At 37.5% G+C, this 26,154-nt stretch overlaps 1 protein-coding gene across 6 annotated transcripts in view; it reads right to left on the bottom strand.

Annotated features, from left to right (window-relative positions):
* Positions 1-25,217, bottom strand: part of HIVEP2 (HIVEP zinc finger 2) — a 154,490-nt gene extending 129,273 nt beyond the window's left edge. For 3 of the 6 annotated variants that reach the window (XM_087970625.1, XM_026666197.2, XM_087970646.1), the window contains exon 1: positions 23,586-23,854. The gene's annotated coding sequence lies outside the window, so the exon portion shown is untranslated. Of the gene's footprint in view, positions 1-23,585; positions 23,855-24,595 lie in introns of those variants that run through there. The other 3 variants (XM_026666192.2, XM_026666193.2, XM_087970621.1) reach the window with 2 other exon arrangements.
* Positions 25,218-26,154: the final 937 nt, after the last annotated feature.

Genomic DNA, 26,154 nt, shown 5'->3' with positions numbered 1-26,154 from the left:
TATTAATGCGCATACAAGTGATCCTGTCTTCTTTCTACCCCTTCAAATATCACAACTATAGAACTGGTTTTTCCATAGTTATTCTGTTATTTTCAAATATATAATTTGGCCATTTTTAGTGAAAATGACCTGGATCTTTTTAATATTACCGTTGCTTAGCTTATTGTTGAATCTGTAACATAGCTTCTAGGACAGGGGTGTCAAACTTGATTTCATTAAGAGCATCATCAGGGTTATGTTTGATTTTGAGGGGACATTTTGGTGTGGAGAAGGAAGAAAGGAAGGGATATCAGAAAGAAAGAAAGCCTGCTTCGGAAGCAGGGAAGAATGACAATAGGGCTCCAGCACTCTGCAGGCAAAAACGGAGCTCGGGAGGGCCATATGCGGCGCTCTTGAGCTCCGTTTTTGGCTGTGATGGCCTCCTGCAGTTCCTTGCCAGCGAAAACTGAGCTTTGGGAGGCCTAGTGTGGCCCTCCCGAAATCTGTTTTCTCTGGCAGAGGCACTGCAGGCTGGTCCTTCGCTGTTTCCATGGTGGCCCTGTGACCCAGATCTAAGCACCCTGCAGACCTGATCCAGCCTGCGGACCTTGAGTATGACACCCCTGTATAACAAGGATAGTGATTATCCTCCTTAATTTGTCTGTGGGGTTTTCTCATTGTTTTCTTGAATGAAAATGTTCTCATTGTTACCTTGAATGAAAATTTAAATAAATATTGTAAGCTCAATATAAGAGAGGATCATTTTACAACAAGGGGTTTTAGCTTCTGTTTTGAAATCTTTTCTGCTGTAATTAAAAGATGAAAGCCATTGTGGCAATTCTGTTGTGCTTCATTTTTCATCTCTTCAATCCCTGCTTTCTTTTTTTTAATATTCCTATACCTCATATGCACGAGAATGAAATAGTCATCTGCAAGACTTGGAGTCTCTTCTTAGAGAAGTTGGATTTGCTCCTGAATATTTCAGCCTTTAGATAATTGGTAAAAACAACACTGAACTTTCAACAATTATTCTCACCTCTTTGGTTTTAGAAAATAGTAACACAATTTTTAATTTTCTGCTTGGAATTGTGTTTGACTGTTTATTGTAAACAGCCTGGAGTGTTCAATATACGGAGGTCCATTCAAAATATATATGAATAAATAATTAAAAGACACGGGGTCTCTATGAATTTTCTATTCTGACTATAGCTCTTAATCCTTTATCAAATGGCAGCTACAGAAATTCCACCAGACTTTTTGGAACAGAGTGCACAATACATAATTAATTTATTAGGGAACTAACTGCCATAGGATGTGTGAAGGTCACAGGCCTAGATGGGTTTAATAAGGATGAAACAGATTCATGTATACTGTCAAACTATGATTGTTATTGATGATGTTTGTCTGCAGTCTCCAGATTCACAGGCAGCATGCATCAAATGGCAGAAGATGGATGTGATCACCCAAGAGAATTACTGCCTTTATGTCCTGTATGTTAACTTCTTGGAAACATATCATAAACCATCATGAAAAGCAAAATGCCAGAATAGATATTTGCATACAGTACAATGAATTCAATTGCAATTTACAAGATTATGCAGAAGAATAAATGCACTTAAACAAGTGCTGAAAATAAGCTAGTTATTTTATTGATTTTAAAAAAAAACAATGATAATATGGAGTCTCTGCATTTGAGAAAATGTTTTTTTCCAGAAATTGCCCAAACTGCCTCCCATATATTCATTCAGGGTGCTTATTAGTTATATCTATCAACCAGAATTTTTTTACTTTCCTCTCATTTTATCCATAAAAGATGAAGCAGCAAAAAAAACAAAGATTTATACATGAAAAGTCACAATTATTCTTTTTTTTCATACACCAACATAAAAAATCTGTAAGAGGCAGGATAATTGCTCCAGAAAAGCCTCATCTGGAACTACCCTGGGAAACTAAAACGTCTCCAATGTCTGCTTTTCCAAGTTTCTGCACTTGTACAATTTTTGTTTCTCTCCACTGAAAATAGAGCAATGAAAATAAATGCCCATCTATAATTACAGATTCAATCATTATCTTTAACTGCTGGTAGCATAGTTTCCATTATGCTTAATTGCTTTGTCTTGAATTGATGAACAAGCACATTTGTTTGGACAATTTCAAAAAAAGGCCACCTACAGAGTCAACTTTTTCCTGAAAGTCCAAGTAATTCTGATACCAATAGTTAGAATCAGGCTTGTGAATGATTTAAGATTATTGTCACTTGTGAAACACAACCAAAAATGAATCCTTGCAGATAAGCGTGGCATCTTTTGTGGGAATCAAAAGGATATAATCAGTCAGCATTGCAAACGTTCACCATAAGCCATCTGTTCTGCGTAGAAAGCACATTAGAGTAACCGCAGAGGATACACTATGAAAACCTACTGCCAAAACCCCAAAACTGGATAGAGTAAAACTCTGGAATCTATCACAATTGTATATCTGCAATTATAGCAAATGACCAGAATCAACATAATTACTTGTAGGAATTTTTAAATTCCTTGGTACAGGAAAACAAAACACTGCCACTTCACAAGGGAATCTTCTCGAAAACAAATGGAAGCAAATGCCACAGCAAAAGTCATCAATTCTCAATAACTTCCAGTGAGGCTTCTGCACAGAAAAGTTTTACTTTCAGAATTTCATATAAAATTATATCTCTTACACAACTGTACAGAATTAGGAACTGGCTATGGCTGATCCTACTGATATCAGATACTGAAATACTGTTTCAGTATTTCTACTATTTACTGATTAAGTATAAATAATATATACTATTAAAAGATGAATTACTACATTATACTACTAAATAAACATTTAGATTTTTAGCAATATCTAGTGGATCCCTGAAGAAGATATGAAGATTGTACTGTAACTGTGGAAACAAATCCTTTAGTAATAAACCAGTGAGCTCCACAATTTGTAATTACTACATAGTGTACATATATTTCTACCTGTGCAATAAGGAACATACTAAAAGAATGTTCACAACTCAGTACAGGTCCTACAGGGTTAAGATCCTTATCAGATAATCAGGTTACTCAATAATGTGTTTTGTTAACTCACATCTTTTGCCGAAGGTTATAATTTTTTTCCATGTATTCCACAGTATTTCCTTTCAGCATAAGCTGAGTAATCACCTGCTCTTACTTCCCATTAACTCTCTACTGGTTAGTTTGTAATTTGTGCTAAATCCTGGTATATTTTAACCATGATTAATTGAACAAGGCACACTGACTAGGTTAATGCGTCATCCAACATACTTCAATGGGAAAACTGCTGGAATTTTTTTTAGGATGAAATTGAAACCTTGTCATTAACCCTGCTATTGAGAGCAAGGTGCCTTGGTTGAATGGGTAAAATATATTATTAGAAGTAGAATATATAAGAATTAACGCAACTATGACAGCAATCAGACAGCAATCAGAATAGTCATGTCTCAACCTACGTTTCTCTTGCTCATATTCCAAAAGTCCTAGAGTTGATGAATGGTGTACATGTTTAATACATTTCTTCAGTAACAATATAATTTCCTACTATATTTACGAAAAGTTTTTTTTTCTAGAGGAAAAGCTAAATAAAATGCTTTCTTTGTCACCCAAATAGATATAATTTAACACTTTTTAAAAGTCTGTTGAAGAGACTTTGCCTAGGTAGCAGAATTGGAGTTAGAATTATCATGTTACTAAGGTGTGAATATTGGCATTTAACGCACATTCATACACCTTTAATGAAGACACAGAATAAATCTGTGCAGTTTGTATGGACTCCTATACATATTTTTAATTATTCCACACAGCTCACAAGCTCCTATGATGCCATCTATTGAAGACATATTTATCTTGCAAACCATGCCTTATTATTAAATAATAATTTATTCAACTTGGCTGCAACCTGACTCTCAACAATTCTAGGTACTTTAAGAAAGTGTCTTAATATAAAACACCATAACTATTATAGATTACCTCTAATTTATAGTAACTATTCATTAACAATTGCTTCTTCAAATTCTGGTTACCAACATTTTTTTCTAATGAAACTCAAATATCTTCCAGCCCCATTTATATATTTTAATTTCCAAAGCCTTTATTTTGCTTTCCTGTTTAGTGCAAACATGGTTGATTTGGAGGCATGCTTAGTACACTTGTCTTGCTGAAATATCCAACCTCTTTTCAGCTTTAATTTCTTTCCTGACTATGGAACATTAGAATATATGGATATATAGTCGAATCCATTCTTCCTTCCACCTATCAAGGATCTTCAAACTTGACAAGTTTAAGATTTGTGGACTTAAACTCCCAGAATTCCTGAGCTAACATGACTGGAGGAGGAATTCTGGGATTTGAAGTCCACCAGTCTTAAAACTATCAAGTTTGAAAACCCCTGAACATACTATATTTCTGGGAAATAGGCTGCCAAATAATCTTAAAGTACAATAAAGCCACCTTGCGTTAACATTTGGCAAGGTGTTCTTTTCTTCAAATATTCCCCTTTTTTTCCACCAAATATATTTTGCATAGTTGTAACAATTTTTTTCCCGTTCATCAGTCCAAAATTTTTTGCTTCAATATATTTCAAAATTTTCTTCTCCATACTTTAGATCATTATTTTTGTGATGAAGCTGGAAAAAATATTTCTTCTGGAGACTGTCCCATGTAGATCATTATTGTATAAGCAACACTGCACTATGGATCTGTGGACAACTACTTCAATGCCAGCTAAATTTTCCAACAGGTTATTTGAAATGATCTGTGAGTTCTGTGTTGCTAAACTGTCTAGTTTTTCAGGCAGCACCAGCAAGAGTTTTTTCTTGGTCTTCATGGTCAGTAAAAACTGAAAGTAGATTTTTTTTCACCAAGACAATAATGCAAAACATCTCTACAGATTGACCATGAACTACTAAAGTAGGGAAAAAAAGATAAAAGGTTTTGAAATGGCTTTCTTAGTCCCCAGATTTTAACAATGAAGATATGTAGGAAGGTCTCAAACATGCAGTTCATCCAAGCAGGTCTAAGAATATTTCTACTCTAGAAAAATTCTGTTAAGGAGGAGCAGGGAAAATAATACAATACGTATAGAAAAGCAAAAAGAAACATTTGAAAGCTGTTATTCCTATCAAAGTAGCTGTTACAAACTACTCAATAAAAAAGTGTCAGCTACCATATTTAATGTTTTCTTATTTTGAATCTTAAAAAATCTGCACATAAATAGTAAACACCTCTTGAAATTTGTTATCAGACATTATGCTAGCTTCTGTTAACTTATGTTTAAACTTCTGCATTATCTCTATATTCAGATACAACTGTTTTCAATGACTTTTTTCCCAAATAGGCAATAGACTACAGACTGATTTTAAAAATAAATGTGTTAAAGCCAAATTGATCACTTTTGAAACTCCTAATTCATTCAAAAAACTTTCTGTGAAAGAGTATACGTAATCTCTAGCAGCCAGCTCCTTACTTAAGAGTTAATTATAAGCAAATAAAGGTAAAGGTTCCCCTCGCACATACGTGATAGTCGTTTCTGGCTCTAGAGGGCAGTGCTCATCTCTGTTACAAAGCCAAAGAACCAGTGCTGTCCAAAGACATCTCTATGATCAGGTGGCCAGCATGACTAAATGCTGAAGGCGCATGGAATGCTGTTACCTTCCCACCAAAGTGGTTCCTATTTTTCTACTTGCATTTTTACATGCAAGGTTGGGACAAGTAACATAGATGATGCTCACTCCATTATGCGGTGCTAGGGATTCGAACTGCCGACCTTTCTGATCGACAACTTCAGCGTCTTAGCCACTGAGCCACCACATCCCTTTATAAGCCAATAGATATATGCAAAAAGCTTGGGGAAAGAAAAATTAGAATATGAGAAAAGAAGCTGCTTGCACGTTAATATGTTTAGTACAAACTGTTTTGCCATTTCAGCATGCCATGGCAATGCAGCAATTCTCCATTCTGCATTACTTCAGAGGATTCCTTAATTATTAGGAATGGCTTTGGAAAGAGGTCACCAGAGAGAGAGCTGCTTTAAGAAGTAGCAAGTGACAGTAAACCAAACAAACAACCACTGCACAAGTTCAGTTCTTTTTGATAAAACTTTTATATACACAAGTGCCCAGTCTGCTGCAAAACACTTTTGTCAGTTCCCCTATCCACACACCTAAAAAGAAAAGGAAGTACAGTTGGAAAGAGAGATGAATCTGAAATAGAAATAAGAACAAGCAGCTCCTGCTATGAAAAGTAGCTCAAGATTACAGAAGAATAGATTAAAAAATGTTTTCACTCTAAATTCCCAAGATTTTAGAAGATAATATTTAAATCTTCAGGGCATATTTAAAAGAAGAATTACCACTATTTACAAACTTTGTCTCAAGACCGTAACTCTAAAAGTCTTCCTGGTATCAACCTGAAACATATGGGAACCTTCTGTGCTCCAGCACACATACTTGTAAATAATCCCAGAGTCTATTTATTCCTCCTCTGGATTGCCATCCACAATCCACTTCGTCGACAGTGTCATGTGATCCAAATTGTCCTCCACTGTTATAGCTTGCCTTACAGGCATGAACTATCAACCAGGATCAAGTGACAAACTGCAGATATTGTAAAGCAAAACTGTGCTGAGCAAATGTAAACAGAAATCCCCTATCTTTAGTTTGTGTGTTTATTCCTCATGTTTACATAGCCACCCATCTCATAAAACATGATTCTGGCAGTGTGGAATAAAAAATAAAACTGTTAACAAGTTAGAAATATTAAAATTATGATTAAAAGGCAAGAGGAGGACAACAAATTATAGTAATAGAGCCACCTCAGCAACTCCCCCTTGAGACTCGAAAGCCTGATGACATAATCACATTTTGAGACACTTACAAAAAATTAACAGAGATAGAGCCAACTTCACTTTGGGGAAATGTTGTTCCATAAGGTGGGTGCTTCAGCAGGGAGGGGCGGAGTTGGCATCGCGACGATACAGCATGCGATCTTGGAGGTCTGAGATCACTGCTGATATCTTTGCTCCTGGACGGTCCTATCAGATCTAAACCATCCCGAAGAGACGGTGAAAGTGAAGAGTGCATCCTGTCGATCCCAGGGATACCGCAAAGTCCCTGGTAGATCCAGGAGAAGCTCTTCTTGCCAGCGGCAAAGAGGCAGCCGTTAAAGCTGCTGAAGTTGGGACAGCTCCGAAACGGAAGAGAGCAGAAAGAGAGAGTGTGCCGGTTTGGTGAGAACTTTTTTTTTTATTTTAAGATCTGAAAGGACACCCTAAGGAAAAGAAAGAATCTGTAAAAGTTTTGACAGAAGTGATTAAGCGGCTATTTTAAACAGGAATGTCAAAGTAATGTTTTGTGTTTTTTTTCTCATTGCTGGATTTTCTATATATGATCTTGCATTTTGAAACTAGACTGGTTTTTTCGTTTATATCTATTTTTTTCTTCTCCTTTTTGATTTTGTAATATTTTAGGCTAGAGGCTCCCTTTAGTTATTTCATTTTTTAAAAAATATTTTTCTTTTTTTATTAATTCTTATTATATCCTGCTCGGAAAAGGAGGGGGAAAGTGAGAGCAAAGAAACTTTGGAGCACTGCCAACTAGAGACTTGAAAATATTCTATTTCCCTGTGACCAGACAAAGCTGAGAAAGAAAGAACTGAGACTCTTTTTCAAGGACATTGCTATTTGATAAGATAGAGAGAAGAACATGGGAGAGTATTATTGCAGGTGCTCTTCTAGATTTCTATCAACAGCTGGAGTCTGGTGTTGAAACATAGGGGGGAAAGGTGATAAGTTTTTGGAGAAGAGAGTTATAATAAGAGCCTTGGATAATCAAACAAAGTGCAGTGTGCCCTTTTTACTTTTCCTAAGTTGTGCTATCCCTCCTCGCCAGCTTTATTGTATTTTTTTATCTTTTTTTTGTAATAACTATTTGGGTTTTTTGGCTTTGTTGGAGCTTGTCTTTGTTTTTCTTTCTTTCTTTCTTTCTTTTTTTTTTTTTTGGAAGTCCAATCTCTACGTTTGCTTTTTATTTTAAAGAGAAAGCCTTAAAAGCCTTTTTTTTTCCTTTCCTGGTATTTTTGTTTTTTCATCTACCTTTCTGGTTTATTTTTATGCACTTTTTTCTATTTGAGATCTTTCAATTGGATTAAGGTGTTGAAGAACCTGAAGAATTTTTCCTTTTTCTTTTTTTTTTCTTTTTTTTTCTTAAGTCTTTTTCTTTATCTAACTATTGATTGGATTAAGGTATACAAGAACCTGAAGAAATTTTGTCCTCCCTTTTTTTTCTTTTTTTATTATTATTATTGGGCTTCTTTTTTCTACTATTTTTATTTTGAACTATAATTGGTTACTTCACAATTGGATTAAGGTTTAGAAGAACCTGAAAATTTTGAATTGTTTAAAATGAGTAGGAAATGTATAGCTCCTGGTTCTTCAACTTCTACTTCTTCCTCTCCACCATCTAGAGGACAACGTTCAATACAGACAATGTTAAAGCAAGAAAAAGAACAAGAAAAAGTGACTCTGTAGATGATTATGCAAGGAATTCAAAATATTCAAGCAAGATCAGAGAATACTGAAAAGATAATAGAGAACATCGAACAAAGAACAGAGAACATTGAACAAAGAACAGGGAAAACCGATGAAAAAGTGGAGAACATCCAACAAATGATGTTGAAGTATGATGAGAGATTCCAAAAAACTGAAGAAGATAAACAAAGAGACAAGAAGATTGGAGATATTGATAATAGATTAATGGTGGTTGAACAAGATAAAAGTGGTATGTTGAGATGGGAGATGGATAGATCAGAATTCTATCTTAGATTCCAAAACGTAGAGGAAGAAAAAGGACAAAACCTAGCTGAGATAATGATAGAAATACTGGCTGAAGCTTTGGAAATAACTCAAGAGAAGATGATGGATGGAATAGATGAGGTTTATCGAGTTTTCACAAGATATGCGATGAGAAATAGCTTACCAAGAGAAGTTCACATTAGATTTACAAAGAAAACGCAAATATTGCAAGTGGCAAAAGAGAAAACATTGAAATACAAAGACAAGGAGATTGTGGTCTTGAAACAAATACCCAGAAGAGTGAGAGAGATGAGAAAAGAATACCGATTCCTAACTAAAATGCTACTTAAAAAAGAGGGGAATTATAGATGGCTGATTCCAGAAGGTTTAATGTTCACATGGCAAGAACAGAGACATAGAATTGACTCAATTGAGAAAGCGGAATTATTTTATACAGAATTTTTTGGAAGGAAAGAGGAAGAGGCAGAAAAAGAGATCTCACTAATTGAATTCCAAGAGGACTGCCAAATGGCGACTGAAAAAGAAGAAGGTGTAGTAGGTGGAAAGGTGGAAGCCAAAGAACAACGTGAACTAAGATCTACGAGAGCTGCTAAACTTAACTATAAAATATAACCATGGAAGAGGAAAAATTGATTACAATTAATATAAATGGACTTAACTCAGCCATTAAAAGGAAAACCTTTCATAAATTAAAGAAATTAAAATTTGATATAATTTGTCTACAAGAAATACATATTAAAAAACAATATGAACAATTGTTGGTACAACCAAAATTAGGGAAAATATTTACTTCCTTGTCCCAATGTAAGAAAAGAGGAGTGGTTTTATATATTAAAGAGACCACCCCAGCAAAATTGATCTATACCGATGATGATGGAAGAATACTAATGGTGGAAATAATGGACAATAATATGAAAACACTCCTGATTGCAATTTATGCTCCAAATGACAAACAAGAAGAATTCTACAAAAAATTACATATGAAAATAATTGAACTGGACTATGCTAATATAGTTATGGGAGATTTTAATGGAATTGTAGGCAATAAATTGGACTATACAGCACAGAAAACAATAAAGCAAAACAGAAAGACTCTCCCTAAATCTTTTTTTAAAATGGTAGATGAAATAAACTTAAAAGATACATGGAGAGAAAGAAATGCTAAAACTAAACAATACACCTTCTATTCAAATAGACACTTATCATGGTTCAGAATAGATATGATATGGATGTCAACAGAATTAATATCTAACATTCAAGAAATAAATATTGAAACAAGTACTTGGGCAGATCACAATCCAATGACAATTAAATGGAAAGGACAAAAAAGAAGATCTAGATGGATGTTAAATAATACTATTTTAAAGGAAAAAGACTTCACACAGTGGATGGAGAAAGAATTGGCTTTTTTCTTTAGAGAAAACAAAAAAGAAGATACATTAATTCAGAATGTATGGGATATAATGAAGGCATATGTTAGAGGCTTGATAATAGACTATACAAGGAAAAGGAATACTATGAAAAGGCTAGCCTCTAAGGCCCTAGAGGATGAGCATAAAAGTCTTGAAAAAGAGCTACAGAAAATGCCACAGAAAAAGGACATCAAGCTAAAAATGGATATAATTAAACACAAAATGGGTCAAATAGAAAAAGAAGAATTAGCACAGAAATTAGAGGTGCTATACATAACTACTTTGAAGATGCAAACAAACCAGGTAGATGGTTAGCATACAAATTGAGAAAGGAGAAAGAATCAAGGAAAATATTGCAATTAATAGATGACCAAGGCCAAGCTTGCCATGGTAGCAAAGGGAAGAAGGAAATCATTCGAGAATTTTATGGGAAATTATATATGCAAGAGAATATTGATGAGGAAAGAGTTAAGCAGTACTTACAGAATGCTAATTTAACTCAGATACCTAAAGAGACTGAAAAAATGTTAGAAAGCAATATAACGATGATGGAGCTAACTGAAGCACTCAAGAAGCAAAATAATGGAAAGGCACCAGGTCCAGATGGACTTCCAGCAGAATTTTATAAAACATTACAAGAATCGTTGTATCTTCCATTGCTATAAGTTATGAATGAAGTTATGTTAAAAAAGAAGATACCTAAATCATGGTCAGAAGCCTATATTACACTTATTCCAAAAGAGGAGGCCAACCCATTACAAATTAAGAACTATAGACCCATTTCTCTACTAAATGCAGATTATAAAATCTTTGCTTCAATATTGGCAGAAAGACTTTAAAAATATTTAAATAATTTTATCCATCCTGATCAAAATGGATTTCTGCCAAAGAGACAAATTAAAGACAATATGAGAGTAATCTTGGATACTTTGGAATACTACGAGGCACATCCTGAAAAACAAATGGCTCTGATATTTTTAGATGCACAGAAGGCATTTGATAATGTGAATTGGGGATTCATGTTATTACTGTTGGAACAGATGGGTTTTGCTAGAAAATTTATTCAAGCAATAGAAGCTATATACTATAAGCAAACAGCAAAGGTAATGATAGAGGGAGAACTGACAGACTCTGTTAATATAAGAAAAGGAACAAGACAAGGGTGCCCACTATCACCTTTGTTGTTTGTGTTAACCTTGGAAGTGTTAAACAGAAATATATGTAATGTAATTGTAATTGAAGACTACGAAATGGAAGCACAAAACAATTTGTAAATCAACCGGCACACTGTATGTACACCTATGGAAGATAGCTTGATGTTTTTAAATGTTTTGTTTATGTTTGTTTTTAAAAACCAATAAAAAATTTTTTTAAAAAAAGGTGGGTGCTTCAGCAGGAACACAAAAACCCTTTCCTTAGTCTCACCAAATGTAGCTCTTTAGCAGACAGAACCGACAGGGTGGAGAGGTGTAATCAGGAAGAGAAAGTCTCCCAAATAATAACCCAGCCCTATGCCATGAAGTGTTTTTAAAAGTCAAAACAAAAACACTTAATTTTAAGATATGAGGTCAATTCAATCTTATTCAACATAATATTGCATAATATTTCATACAAGACAAGTAGCCATTTAAAAAATATATCCTTAAATTCTAAAAAAAAAAAAAAAATTCAACTCTTTAAGCTGCACCATATAATGGAGTGAGCTCCTGTTACTTGTCCCAGCTTCTGCCAACCTAGCCGTTCGAAAGAATGTAAAAATGTAAGTAGAAAAATAGGGACCACTTTGGTGGGAAGGTAACAGTGTTTGGCGTTTAGTCATGCTGGCCACATGACCATGGAGTTGTTTTCAGACAGAGCTGGCTCTTCGGCTTTGTAACAGAGATGAGCACTGCCCCCTAGAGCCAGAAATGACTAGCACATATGTGCAAGGAGAACTTTACCTTTTAATTTCATATTCTAATCAATCGCTTTCGGTGGGCTGGTTGCAAAGGATGGATGCCTTTGTTTCTAGATACAACCTAGAAAGCAGCAGCCTGAAATATTTTATTTTACCATTCATTCCAACTGCATACAGAATTAAAGAATAGGTAAATGGCAAACTTGTTCCTAATTCTCATAATGAGAAGTAGGCGAGAACTAGCAATTTCCAACTGTTCACAGCCGTCAAGCCGAGACAGCTAGATTTAGGCCAATTTTGCACATTCACCATGTTAAAAAAATGCAAAATTTCTCCAACACACATTACCACGGACAGCTAAAATCAACACTGTACAGTGCTCCAAAGCAATTCATATGGTGAGTTAGGATTACCAAGTGAATAACAAATAATATTTTTACAGTCTTTCATGTATAAGCTGCATTTTTGTTGATACACTGGTTCCTTTAGACATTGGGATAACTCCATTTTTTTCCAGTTCAAAACTATTAAAATAATTGAGGAGACTTTTGCCCCAGCTCTCTCATTGACTGTGCACTGAAAGAAATCATTAGTTATATCTGCTGCAATCTGTTGGGCTGATTTCTTTCTATAGCAAGAGACAACATGTGCTTTCACTCCCATTATTCTGGAAAGATAGTAATTTCTGTTGTGCTTATTTCAATCTGACCTGACTTTTCTTTTGTATGCCAAAAAAAATCAGAGCTGAAAAATATTTAGACCCGATATGGCTCTATGCATTGGTTAGGCCAAACTACAGTTTTATTGTTTTAAATCACTCAGGTGTTTCCAACTCTTCATGACCTGATCGACCTCATTTTGCCAAGACTATCAGCAACTTGTAAAATCAAGCTAGTGTCATCTGTGCAATCTCTAACCATCTTGTTTTGTGCCAATCTCTTTGTCATTACAAGTGTTTAAAGCAATATCTTTCCTGAATATACATTTGCAACAGCTGAATAGCTCTCTTTTTAAAAAAATACTTTGCGATATTTAAAACTGAAAAATCCAAAGTATTACACAAGTTCTAATTTGGGACAGACAATGAACAAAGAACTGAATGATGTAATACAGGTGGGGAAGCCATTATGTGAATGCAACATCTAACATCTGCATATTATTGTAATTGTTAAAATTAAAATACAAATACTTGGAACACAATGAGAAGAATGCATCATTCCATATTCTATAAAACAGCCATACAGCTTCTACGCAGATCACAGAAATTAATTTGCACCAAATTAATATCACAATGCTCTTATTAAACCAGGTATTTTCAACACTTGATATCATATATAAAGTTCCACAAAGTTTTAAAAAATGAAGTAGTCAAAGAATTAACTCCCTTTAATTTCAGGCTAAGTGATGATAATATTTAGCACTTTGACTATCCAAACTACATTGCATAGATTCTAAGTAATCCCTGTAACAATGTCATAAAGATGATTCCTATGCTGCACAGAATAGAGTAAAACTAAGAAACTAGTGAGTTACTGAAAAGACAGTTAAAGTCTTCATATCAGAAGTTAATTTTTAACTGAGCAAGACTCAATCCATAGCCCACGCCAATACATAAACTGCTTTCAAGAATGCACATAATTTCTCCATCAATAACTTCATATCCCTGAAAGCACAGGCATCCGTTCCTGGAAAAAAAACACCAGATAATGGGGTAGGGACAGACAAAATATGTATCCATAATCCCTATCACAAGTTGGCAATTACTATAAACGATAGACTGTACCTTAGCTTCAAAATGAAGCTGCTCACCTGAGGATTCCACAATCATTTTGCATCCTATTTTTCATGTCAAACTCAGTATTTTGTACTGAGAAAAAATGTTTATTCAGTTTCCTAGAAAAGGGATATGGGGGTTTATAGCAGTGATATGCTACTGGAAGAATAAATCCAACTTTTTCTACCCCATTTCTAGTTTCTTCCAGATCTCCTTTTCTTTTGCAAGTTCTATACCCATTCCCCAATCTGTTCTACTTTAGCAAACCAGTTTCTTGTTGCATAATCTTCTCCTGGCATGGTTACTCTGGAGTAAGCAAAAAGATCAATTTAACATGATAATGCTTGGTATGCCAAATATGCTTATTTAGAAATAAAAAGGATGGATAGTAGGATACACGAGCTTCCATAATGGGGAGAGGCTGAAAGAGGAAAACATGAATGTATATCTTGCTGCCAGCATACATGCAACAGAATTTAAGTATTTATGTTAAATGTCAAGATGTCATTACAGTCATACCATTTGAACTATGCTTTAACATACATGTCATAATGCACATGGTTTATTACATGTATTATTACAGCTTCTTAATTAATACCACTAGTTATATTTAACATTCCACAGCACACAAGGTAGTTTTTCAAAATTTACAATGTCTTGACACTATTTTGCCCTTTGATTTCTTCATATGAGTGAATGATGCTTGTCTAGCAAGAGATCCATATAATCCTATATTCAATCGTAAGTGGTTTGGACCTTTATTACTACTAGCACTATACCTCCCCCAGGTAGAATGCCTACCCTATATGATCTAGATCAGGGGTGTCAAATTCATGGCAACACGGCTGTGTCATGTGACGTATCGGGACTTTTTCCCCTTCGCTAAACCGGACATGGGCATAGCCAATGTGTGACACATCCAGCCTACAGGCCGGGAGTTTGACAGCCCTGATCTAGATACTTTGGCTGTCCATCTTACAAGGGATCAGGAGACTAGAAACCTGAATATGAACTCCTCCGATACAGCCCTCCTCCCTCTCTGAAAAAACATGTCTCCTAAAGACCATAGGCTAGCCAGCCAATACTCTGCTGTTTTTTCTAGTACTGATACAAACATTCCTCTTCCAAAAACATTCATTTAGGAAGATGTTAATTAGACACTGTTTTCTATGTTATTGATTGCATCTTTAAGTTATGTATTACTTTATTATTGTTTTTAGACTATTGTAGTCCACCTATACCTGCTAATTAGTGGCATATAAATGCTGGTCGTCTGACTATCAATCCATAGTATTCAAGTCAATAAAAATTTGCTTTAAAATTTATCTATCCTTTTTCTCAACTGTAAATACCATGAAAGGTCTGCAAATCCAGCAATCTAATTATTTCTTTTTCTCACAACCACTTTTCCTTTTTCTTTAAGTCTTAGTATCACTATATACATTTTTATTATCATACAGCTTTGTTTGGGTCTTAGGGTTTTATCTGTCCTCCAGATCTTCCCCCTCAGTTCAAAATTGCCACCAAATTCTGTTTTTAATAGGACAGTAAAGAAAAAAATTAAAGACAAAGGGAGTAATCATATTAATTACATTTAATTTAATTAAGCTTAAATCTAAATTTAATTTAATTTAATTTTCATCCTGGATTCTTTTACCTTTTTATAGTGGCTAGTCTGCTTTTTGGGCTTGGTCCCAAAATATCGAGTATCCCTTCTTTAGCTTAGATCACAAGTCCTCAAACACCACATCCTACAACTTTCCTGGTCCTCGGCCTACCTGACAGAATATTTTAACATAGCCAAACAGACCATGTTTTCCTTCTTTTGTGAAAGAGATCCATGCCTTTCATTTTCTTAACATAAACAATGTTCAGCCAATCACAGTCAGAGAGGCATCACTGCTACCAGCTCAGCCTTAGCACAGTAGTTACTCACAAAGCATTTATTAATAATCCCACATGGGCTCAAAGCAACTGCTGATAAAGTTTGTGTGACGGGCTGCACATTTGGCAAATAAGATACTTATATTTCTGCATAGATAGTGCATTGTGAGATGGAGAAGAATATACAGTAAATGAGTACAAATATGATAGTGGCTTCCAAGAAATGTAATTAGTCCTACCACTACAAAAGTTCCTTCAAGAAATATTTGCATTATCCCCTCCACTAAAAAAGGAGAAAAACAAAATTCAGAATTTTCAGTTAATAAAAAATAAAAATCAGCTACATTTTCTAGTGTTTGTTACTAATATGATAAATCCAAAGAGTTTTCAAAGTATCTCAACTGAAATACTACCGCATTTAAAAGGTTTAACCCCAAAATAATTTGTTTCATATTAACAAAATGTTCTACATCATAAGCTTGATTTTATCAATGTATTGCTTACACAACAAATAAAGAAAACAGGGCTAATTAAAATAAAATTAGTATTTTTGGGTTTGTTTATTCTGCCTTTATTATTTTTATAAACAACACAAACAGCAAATATATTATATACTCCTTCCACCTCCTATTTGCCCCACAACAACTTTATGAAGTGGATTGGGCTGAGAATGTTGACTGGCTCAGTCACACAAATTCATACCTAAGGTAGAACTGGAACTCATTCTATCTTTGTTTCTATAGCCTGATGCCTTAATCGCTAAAGATGGCTCTTCCAGTAGCCCAAACTGGACTACACCAAACTTATTTACTGAATAAGTAGGCATACTAATTGGTTGCTATAACAAATAAACCATATTTGTTTACAACTAAATAGAGGCTTTATGCTACTAAGAAATATAATCCAAAAACTTTGAACTATGCAGCCCACATACTTTTCTTACAACAGTTTGCATTTGCTTAGAGGAATAACTGTCTAATTAAGAGTTTCCTATCAGCACCCTCTCTATATAAGTAGACACTGCTACTTACTAGAATATGAGAAATATAATAACAAATACATTTCCACCTGAATTTCATGGGTCACATGGAATAGCTATATTCTGTGATTTGATGTTGCCTTCCTCTTGATGGCTTATTAAGCTTGGTGCAGAGGTAGTATTCAGCAGGTTCTGACCAGTTCTGGAGAACCAGTAGCGGAAATTTTGAGAAGTTCGGAGAACCGGTAGCAGAAATTTTGAGTAGTTCGGAGAACCGGTAGCGGAAATTTTGAGTAGTTCGGAGAACTGGCCAATACCACCTCTGACTGGCTCCGCCCCCATCTATTCTCTGCCTCCCGAGTCCCAGCTGATCGTCTGGGTCTTCTTTTGTTGCCCTGCACAAGAGAATGGAGCTGGAAAGTAGGTTAGTGGGATGGGGAGGGAATGGGATTTTGCAGGAACCTTCCTCTCCCATGCCCACCAAGCCATGCCATGCCCACCAAGCCACAGAACCGGTATTAAAAAAATTTGAATCCTACCACTGGCGTGATGTTGCCTTCCTCGATGGCTTATTAAGCTTCTCAGATTAGTGTACATTAGGGAAATCTGTTGGATGGGTCAAAAAAGTCAGGGTGACTATGATAATGCCATGGCACTTTTGTATCTAAATTATAATGTATATAAATGGGGTGGTGTGACTGAACAATTGGGTCTTTATTTTTTTATTTTTTTACATACACACATACACATGTACTTGCTTGCCTCTGGCCTATAGCCCTGAAATGTCTTATTGGTCTCCTACCTAAGGATTAACCATAGTGATCTCCTACGCAAGGATTAACTAAATCTGTCTCTGCTTAGTTTCTAGACATCAGCCAATCAGCTGGACTCTGCCACCTAGTTGAAGTTAAAAGGAATAAACAATACATACGAGCATATGCACTACAACTGCAGTGTAGGAAGCATTATTTTCACAGAGCAAGGTCTATACGGTTGGCCACTAGTGTGCTGTTGTATAATATGGAGATTATCTATGGTCTTTTTCTGGTTCTATAAAACTAAGGAAGCAAATATCATGTTCCTAAAAGTGCCCCAAAGGAAACGAAAGCAAAGAGGTAATTAAAGTGGAAAAAATCGAAAACAATGAAAGGAGTAAGAGAAGGAAAGCCTTTTTCAAGCAAGAACTTCAGACACCTGGTAATGCAAAAGATTCTTCGTCAGAAAAGAGAGAACTGGGTGACACATGTGGAAGAGAGATAAAACTCTTTACTAGCATGCAAGGTAATTGTTTGTCCCCCCAAAAAGGCAGCTCTGTTTTCTGACCCTCATGGTAGGGCCAGGAGAAAGAAACTAAAAGCTTTGCTTCCAGGTTATAATATGTGGTGATTACTCTTAACTGGAACGCAGTTTGGTACAATCATACAGTTACATAACACGTTTGAAATTATCTAATGTCCAATAATTAACCAATTGCAAACTGGTTAAAATTAATGATAGTTGTGGAGTTTGAACATGCTCCCAAGCTTTAGATGATCACAAAGCGAATTTTTCAGTTTCACACATACCGAATCAAAACGGAACAAACCATTTTATGATTTAAGTGTTGTGGGAATCCCAAAAATATGTACGATAGAAATTGAGGCAGACTTGGGTTTTTCCATTGTTAGATACTACAAACAGATGTGCTTCTATTGTTGTCTTTTAGGTTTTTATTATGTTTTTATATTCTGTATGATGTAAAGTTCTACACACACCCCAAAAAATGTCAACAGTCATCAGGATCGATTTCTACCACTGTCAATCACTGCAACCAAACTGTCCTCTCTTTATCATCTTTCCTTGCTGAACGTTCACTGAAAAGTCTTTGGAGAAAGCCATGAGAGTTGCAGTTCATCGGAACAAAAAGGAAAACCTATAATGCCTGGCATTAATCAGATATTAAGTGGTTAATATATCCGGGGCTAGAACAGGATATTGGTCTATCTGCAGTAGCCTCTTTCTCTGCGCACCAGTTATTTAAAATAGCTTTAGCTGCTGCGTTTATAGAATAACAATTACATGGGTATTCCCATCATTTCATAAGCCATCTCAGCACCAATATCACCAATATCATGGAAGAAGCATCCTTTCCTTCGAGCAAAGCAAAAGATCCGGAGGACCTGTAAATTCCATGGCTCCAATAGGGTCTGCATACCCTCACTTGGCCAAAAAATACAATTATATTTTGTACCTTTTCTACAATTTCTACAATTTCTTGTTTGGTGAATAAGGAAATTGGACTGGAGGAAAAGAAACAAAATAGTGCTACTTCTTTCCTGCTGTTTTACAAGTTCACAAAACTTTTCCATCAAAATAACTATACCGTATCATAAGAATCTTTCCATTATACCAAAGGAATCTCTTAAGATTGTAAAAACAAGGACTTACTTTGACTTACAAATGACCAAATTACTGATTTATATCTATTAAGTTTTTTTAATTAAATGACAAAGTAAATTATATTAACTTACTAGTAGAAAGTCAGCGCGATTATCAGTACAAGATGATCCAAGCAGATTCATGCATTGTTACTCAGCAAGAAGCACATGAATGCCATTTTTTTGGCTTTGTTTTGTCTTCATAGTAACAAGGACTCTATAAACAGATCTCACACATGTAAAAATGTTGTAATCTAAAAATCCTTTTCAGTTGTTTCTTGTATTGCCTTCAGCTTGAATTAAATATTAAGAAAGCATTTCTTCAAATAAATTACATTTGGTCATCTACATCTATTAGGGAACTGGGAAAGGCAGGGTCACTTGAGCCAAACTTTTTGTTACTTTCAGCCAATGTTTGGCTGATTACATCAAATAAATATTTGAAGGGTAGTTCCATGAATGTGTTGAAACTAAAATAAAGTATCTTGCAATCATCTGCAAATTAACAAATGTATTATGACTTAATTCTATCTACCAAAATCCACTTCATCAGGGACAAAAAATGCTATCTTGAATTAAAGTCAAATTGGGACATAGTGATAAAGAAAAGACATTGTAAACAGTAATGAAAATATATACCTTTGTCCTATTTGGACTGACTCTTCGTTCCCTTAGCTACTATACGTTACATGCTTGTGCCATCAATTCAGTGATACACATATCCAATATTGTTCTAAAGACTGAGCTTTCTTCATTAAATTTTTTTTATCACTGGACTCACCTTAGTTGCCCCCAGTTAAAAGAATCTGAGCATATGGTTTATGTTTAGAAAGAAGATTGGTTCTGTCCGACACATTTGTATATACATAAAACAGTCTAAAAGAAAAAACCTACTTTAATTTGTTGTGTTGTGTCTATATACCACAGGAAATAACTCAATGAATTTTCTAAAAATGGTGTTTGTAAGAAAATCAAAAGGTTTTCATCAGCTTGATACTCTTTACCTTCTTAACGTTTATACCCCTTTCTAGGGTGGTACAGGGTGGCTTCATTTTTCTTTGACATTCTTTCCCACTTTTTTAAATATGTGTATTTAATTCATGTCTTTCAACCTCTAGTATCTCTCATATTCTACTTTAGTTGCCATATATTACCAGTACACATTTAATTTTTCTCTGGCCCTCAGATATCATAAGAGCTTTCTTAAATTAATTGGCAGTTTGTTTCCATCAAGGAAGTTGGGTAGGAGAGCAGGAGGCATTAAAAAACTCAAGCTGGCAGCCAGGTGTTGACTTTTTTAACTTCCTAACCTGCTGTTTCATCAACTTTTTTTTTCCAACAAAACCTGCCACCCACTAGAATCATCTATCAACTGAGATTACTCAAAGTGAGGCTGCTTGATAAAAGCCAAATTCAATTTCTGAGCTAAAATAAAGCTAATCAGATTACTCTACAATGCAGCTGATTTTGTACATACACAGAATACTACAAATATACAATCTATATTTTAGCCTGGCATGCTCCACAAATCTAAACCCTATAGTTCAACTATTATTCAGATTGGATGAAGACTCCAGTACTGTTCAAATAAAGATCATTTTCCTGCAAGTAGGCTTATTTACTTTGTAAAATCTATCAGTTTCATCTACACCCCTGACAGTGTAACCCATCACTTTTTCAGGCTGTCAAAAATCAACAACTGGGCAAGTTCAAGACAAACTTGAAATGCTAATAAGAATTCATTGATCGTATATTTAATAATTTCTCTCTTCAGTGAACACATCTGAAAGGCACCGGGGGATTTATTTAAAGCTTTTGGAGAATTCTTGTAAGTTTCCCCATCATAAAATAGTTTGACCTCAATATCACATCCCAATATTCAAAATCAATTGTCACTGAAAAGGTTACAGTATATAGGGCCTAACAACAAAGTATTTATCTATTTATAAAAATTACAGGTCACCCATCTTATTTCAAGGTAACTCTGGGCAGCTTACAATCAAAATATGGGCTGCAAAAATGTGGATAGCCACTAGACGATGGCAAAGGTGAGTAGAGAATCCTAGCGGTTTATTCCAATCTAGTGGCAATAGTTAACAAAGCCATATATACAGGGCTGGGGTTCTTGGAAAGTTAAAATCACTTATTAAAACTGATTCCCAATTGAATCCGTTAATTAAGACTTCACCATAAGAGAAAATTCAAACCCTCTTCAGTAACAAAACTACATTTTATACCAGTGATGGTGGTGTGCCGAAAGTGCACGTGTGCACGCAGGGATGCCGGCACCCACAATGCAATGCACCCCCCCTGCATATGCACATGCAACAACCCCTCTTACCTGCACTGCGCACGCATGTGTGCCTCCCAGCTGAGTTTTGGCCCGTTTGAGGCCATTTTCACCCTCCCAGAGGCTCGACGGAAGCCTCTGGAGCCCTCAGGCGGCTGTAAAGGGGCCCGTTTAGGCACTTTCAGTATTTCCAGAAGGCCCGTTTTTCCGCTTCCCAAGGCTGCAGAGGCCTCGAGCCTCCGGGAGGGCGAAAACGGCCTCAAATGGTCTGAAAATCAGCTGGGAGGCGCGCACATGCGCAGTGCAGGTAAGTTTTGCTGGGGCTCGTGTGCCTGCACAAATGGCTCTACATGCCACCTGTGGCACGCTTGCCATAGGTTCACTATCACAGCTTTATACAATTCAAACAGTCCTTTCTCCACTATTTTTTAAAGATTTGCCAAGAACTATGTCTAATCTTTTTTTGATTTATCTTGTGTCCTTGTTTCAAGAGGTAAAACTATCCCAACTGAGATTTTATAATACTAAACAAAAACACAAATGATAATAGCATTTCAATTGTAACTTCTTAATCTCCAAACTATTATCATAAACAAAAAAAAGCATAAATCTTTTATTTTTCAAATTTCACACAATATGGAAATACTAAAAACTTTGGAAACTATGGCAAAAATCAGATCCAAGGAAACATTCTATATATCATTTATTATCAGTAATACTTCCAGTGCTATTCCTTAATACAAAAAAACTGGCAACATGCAGATGCACTATCAACATTTGAGCACAGTATATGAAATAACTATTTTCCCTTCACAATAGAGATTAAAAAAATTTAATCTTTTTTTAAATTTTATTTTTAATCTATGTAGAAATGGTGCATAGTGGCATCAATTTTAAAGGTGTGAAACTTTATTGAATGGTAGTTTTTTGACAAAGAGCTAGATGGAGCAATTAGATAGATAGATAGATAGATAGATAGATAGATAGATAGATAGATAGATAGATAGATAGATAGATAAGTAAGCTCTATGGTGTTTTATAGAACTCACTCTATTATACAGAATAGCATTATTTCAATACCATAAGTGGGGGGGGAATCAAAGCTTGAGTCATATTGCACAGACATTTCTTTTAATAAAATAAAAATAAAACATGGGTCTCAGGCACATTTTCCATTTGTAAACTCCCTCATGTATCTCCATCATAACACCATATGAGAAAGGCAATAACAGGCTTTATTCCCTTCCCCAAGGACAATATCAGGCAAATCTTTAAAGGGCTCTTCTCAATCTCTCCTCCAGCCCCGCTCCTCCAGCCCTTCATACTTCCGTACAGACATTTAAGGGCCGAAGATTACATGGAACAAGCATGGATGAGAGAGTCTGTAGGTTACATAATCGTATCTAAACATCCATATGTGTACCGATTATATAAGGAGGGGGGAAAAAACATTTCTTGGCAAAGAGACTACCAACGGGGGGGGGAGGGGGCGGAGGCGAGAGCCAAGATTTCGTTGCAAACCCCTAAGGAAGCCAGCATGCAGAAGAAGAGAGAGAGGGAGATCACATCTGCTTTCGCAGCCCTTGCAGCAGCAGGAGCAACAGCAGCAGGCAGAGCCCCTTGTTAACCCCCTTCCTGTGGCTTTTACACGTCATGGAACATTCCCGGAACGGGCCAACGTTCCACCCACTTCAGGGAACAGACATAAAGGCGCAACACAGAGATATCCTTCTCCTAGGCTTGTCCTCTCTCTTCCCCCCCCCCCCCCTTACTCCCCACCTCCACCACCTCTCCTCCGTTCGCCCTGTGCATTCATTTCCCCTCCTCCCCCGCGCGCACAGCTGCTGCTGCCGCCACGCGCTTTTTCCTCGGCCCCCCACCAGGGGGGCTTCCACATGCCACCTCCGCGCCCCCACAGCCCACAAGAAGTAATATGAAGCCAGCTCAGGCGGTTGCCAAGTCACCCGGACGACCCTTTCCCCTCCCCCCAACTCCCCCCACACACACACAGAAAGCCCGGCGCTTTGAAACGCTTTCCGACTTAAGCAGAAACCCCCGGCGCGCGGGGGCGTTCCGCGCGTGCCCTCTTCACCACCCCCGCCGCTAAGCTACCTTGACATGGGCAAGAGCAGTGCCTTCAGCCGGACCCCGGCGGCAGCAACCTCCGCGCCGCGTCCCTTCCTTTCTGAGCTCTGCGTTCTCTCTTCCTCCGCCTCCTCATCTGCTCATTAGTAACCATGCACATACTTCTTCCCCACAGGAGGAGATTACGCAAGCCCGCTTTGCTCCTTAATCTGCATACACTTACATGCTGGGTATTCCCCACATTCCCTAACAGTAGGCCACGAGCAAAAGGACCTCGTTCGCGCGCACTGGCTAGCGCGCGCGCGCGCACACACACACATATACCGTGTATATTCACATACAAAACAGAAAGTGGGGGGGAAGGAAGGGAAGGCGGTTCTTTTTAAGTCAGGTTGCCAGATCTGAACTTCTAATATGCAAATCAAGAAGCGCCACACACTGGAACCTGGGGTGGCGTCCTCTTCCACAGCATGTGACAACGCTCGCCAAGGGTCTCTGCAAGATCGGTTTCCATTAGTCAAATGTGCGCTGCATCGTTGGTGGTAGAGAAACGTTCTCTGCGACGCGCGGCTTGTGACAAGCCCCGTTACTCACAAGACAAGCGAAGCGAGGGACGAGGAGGTTTACACATACGCCTTCTCTCTCCCCCCTCCCCCCCCTCCCCCGCCCACGGGCACCTTCCCTGTCTCCCCCGCGAGAACTTAATAGCCCGGAGCCGGACGCTTCACCGACCACTCCCTGGTCACCCAATAACCTTTCCAATTATTGCTCAAAAAGACACTACAGGGCAGCGCACGGTTATAACTACGAGCCCTTGCTTTTCTATTGCTTTCCACCACTACCACCACCACCCGAAAGGCAGGCAGCTAATGAAACAGTCAGACCCCTTCTATAGTCAAAGTCGCTCCGGTAACAAGGGAGCGCCAAAGAACTGTCAGTTGTTTTTCCCCTCCCCCGAAGAGAAGGGTTCAGTATTGGAAATAAACGAGGTGAGAGGGGGAGGCAGGCAGGCAGGTATCTTTGCAGCAAAAGCTCACCTGGGAGTCAACGAGAAGGAAAGCCTTCTGCACCGCATGTCATTTCTTGTTGCGCCCTTACTAAGCCTGGGTCTGGAGTGGGGTGCCTTGCAGCTTTGCTTTAAATAGCGACAGGTATTCCACAAGCCAACGGGTGTCTGGTTCGTGTGTTTCTGTTCAGATCGGTCGCTTTCTCCTTTTATTCTCCTCGATTAAATAGAATAAAGAATCTCTACCCGCGCTGTCTTTCTCGCGCCATATACAAGTACATACACACCCGCACGCAGATACTACTCGTATGTGTAGTGTATCTGTAGGTATGTCTATAAATATATCAACCTTAAAGGACGAGGACCGAGAGGCCGCAGTGGTCGGTTGCGTGTGCGAGTGTTTGTATTTTTCCTCCCTTCTGGACGACGGAGCCTCTCTGATCTGCAGACGGACTGGGTTATTCCTGGCACCACTTCCCAGAACAGAAGTTACAAGGGGAGAGAGCAAGGGGAGAGCTCAGCCAGTGATGTCATCGGATCCCCCATTGCGTCCCGGAGAAGGGAGGGGAAGTAGGCTGAACCAGAAGATCCAGTTCCCGAGAGCCCTGGCTTGAACGCGTGTCCGTTTGACAGACGGAGCGTGTATGAGAGGTGCTCCGTGCAAAGCGAGGGAGGGAAGGGAAGGAAGGAAGGAGGCGGGGCTTCCCCGATCGCAGAGGGAGCTACGAGTCTCTCCGTCGGTCTGGGGAGATCTCGCTTCCTCTTCCCTCCCTCGGCAAAGGGAACTCCCCGGAGAGCCGGTTTCAACTTGTCATGCGAAAATTGTGCGTCTTCCCACCTTGAGAATTTCCTTTAAGGATGTGGGTGGGATCTTCTGTTCTGCTGCCCATTTTCCCCTCCTCTTCTCCTCCTCCTAGTTCCCTTTTGTTTCTTTCCTTCCCGGTTCTGCACCTCCCTGGGCCGCCCAAGGTCATATTAACTGCCGGGAGAAGAACCTCATTTAAAGAACAAAAAACAAAAAAACCCACATCACCACGCCGACCGCATTCCTGCGGCATTTTTAGAGCTTGCTTTTTGCAGCTGCTTCCAACCTTTAGGACAACCGTCTGTTCTGTGAATCGTTTTTATTCCGTTGGAAAGTTGATCTGCAGTTTGCAGAGCGTCGCTGGTTTTGCATATGACCCTCTATATAATGTCTCGCATTTTTCGGACAGTTTATAGACGCCCTGCTCATTTCCCGGCGGAAAACGATTCGCTTAGGAATTGTGCTACAGGTTTTAGAATGTATAATTAACTATTTTCACTTGTGTTCATCTCCTAAATAATCCATATTATTTGATATACGTACTGGAGAATGTCGAATTTACAGTAAAAAAATATATATCTTAAAACAGGTTGAGTTTATTTCGTATTAAGGGAAGCAAAGCAGGTCGTGTGGTAAACTCGTTACGAGATCTGAAAGTCCGGGAGGCTGTTAATGGCCGTCAATCTAACCGCAGCCTTATTAAACAGGGTGAGTTGTTGCGGTTCTTCTCCGGTTCGGCTTGGGACCTTGTGAGCCAATTGGAAAGTCAAAATGTTTGACGTCGG

Source organism: Notechis scutatus, chromosome 1, assembly GCF_049901735.1.
Source record: "Notechis scutatus isolate UNSWTSFEM ecotype Mainland chromosome 1, rNotScu1.2, whole genome shotgun sequence".
Classification (NCBI taxonomy): domain Eukaryota; kingdom Metazoa; phylum Chordata; class Lepidosauria; order Squamata; family Elapidae; genus Notechis; species Notechis scutatus.
The sequence above is the reverse complement of the archived record's forward strand: the minus strand, read 5'-3'. Positions and strand labels throughout refer to the sequence as shown.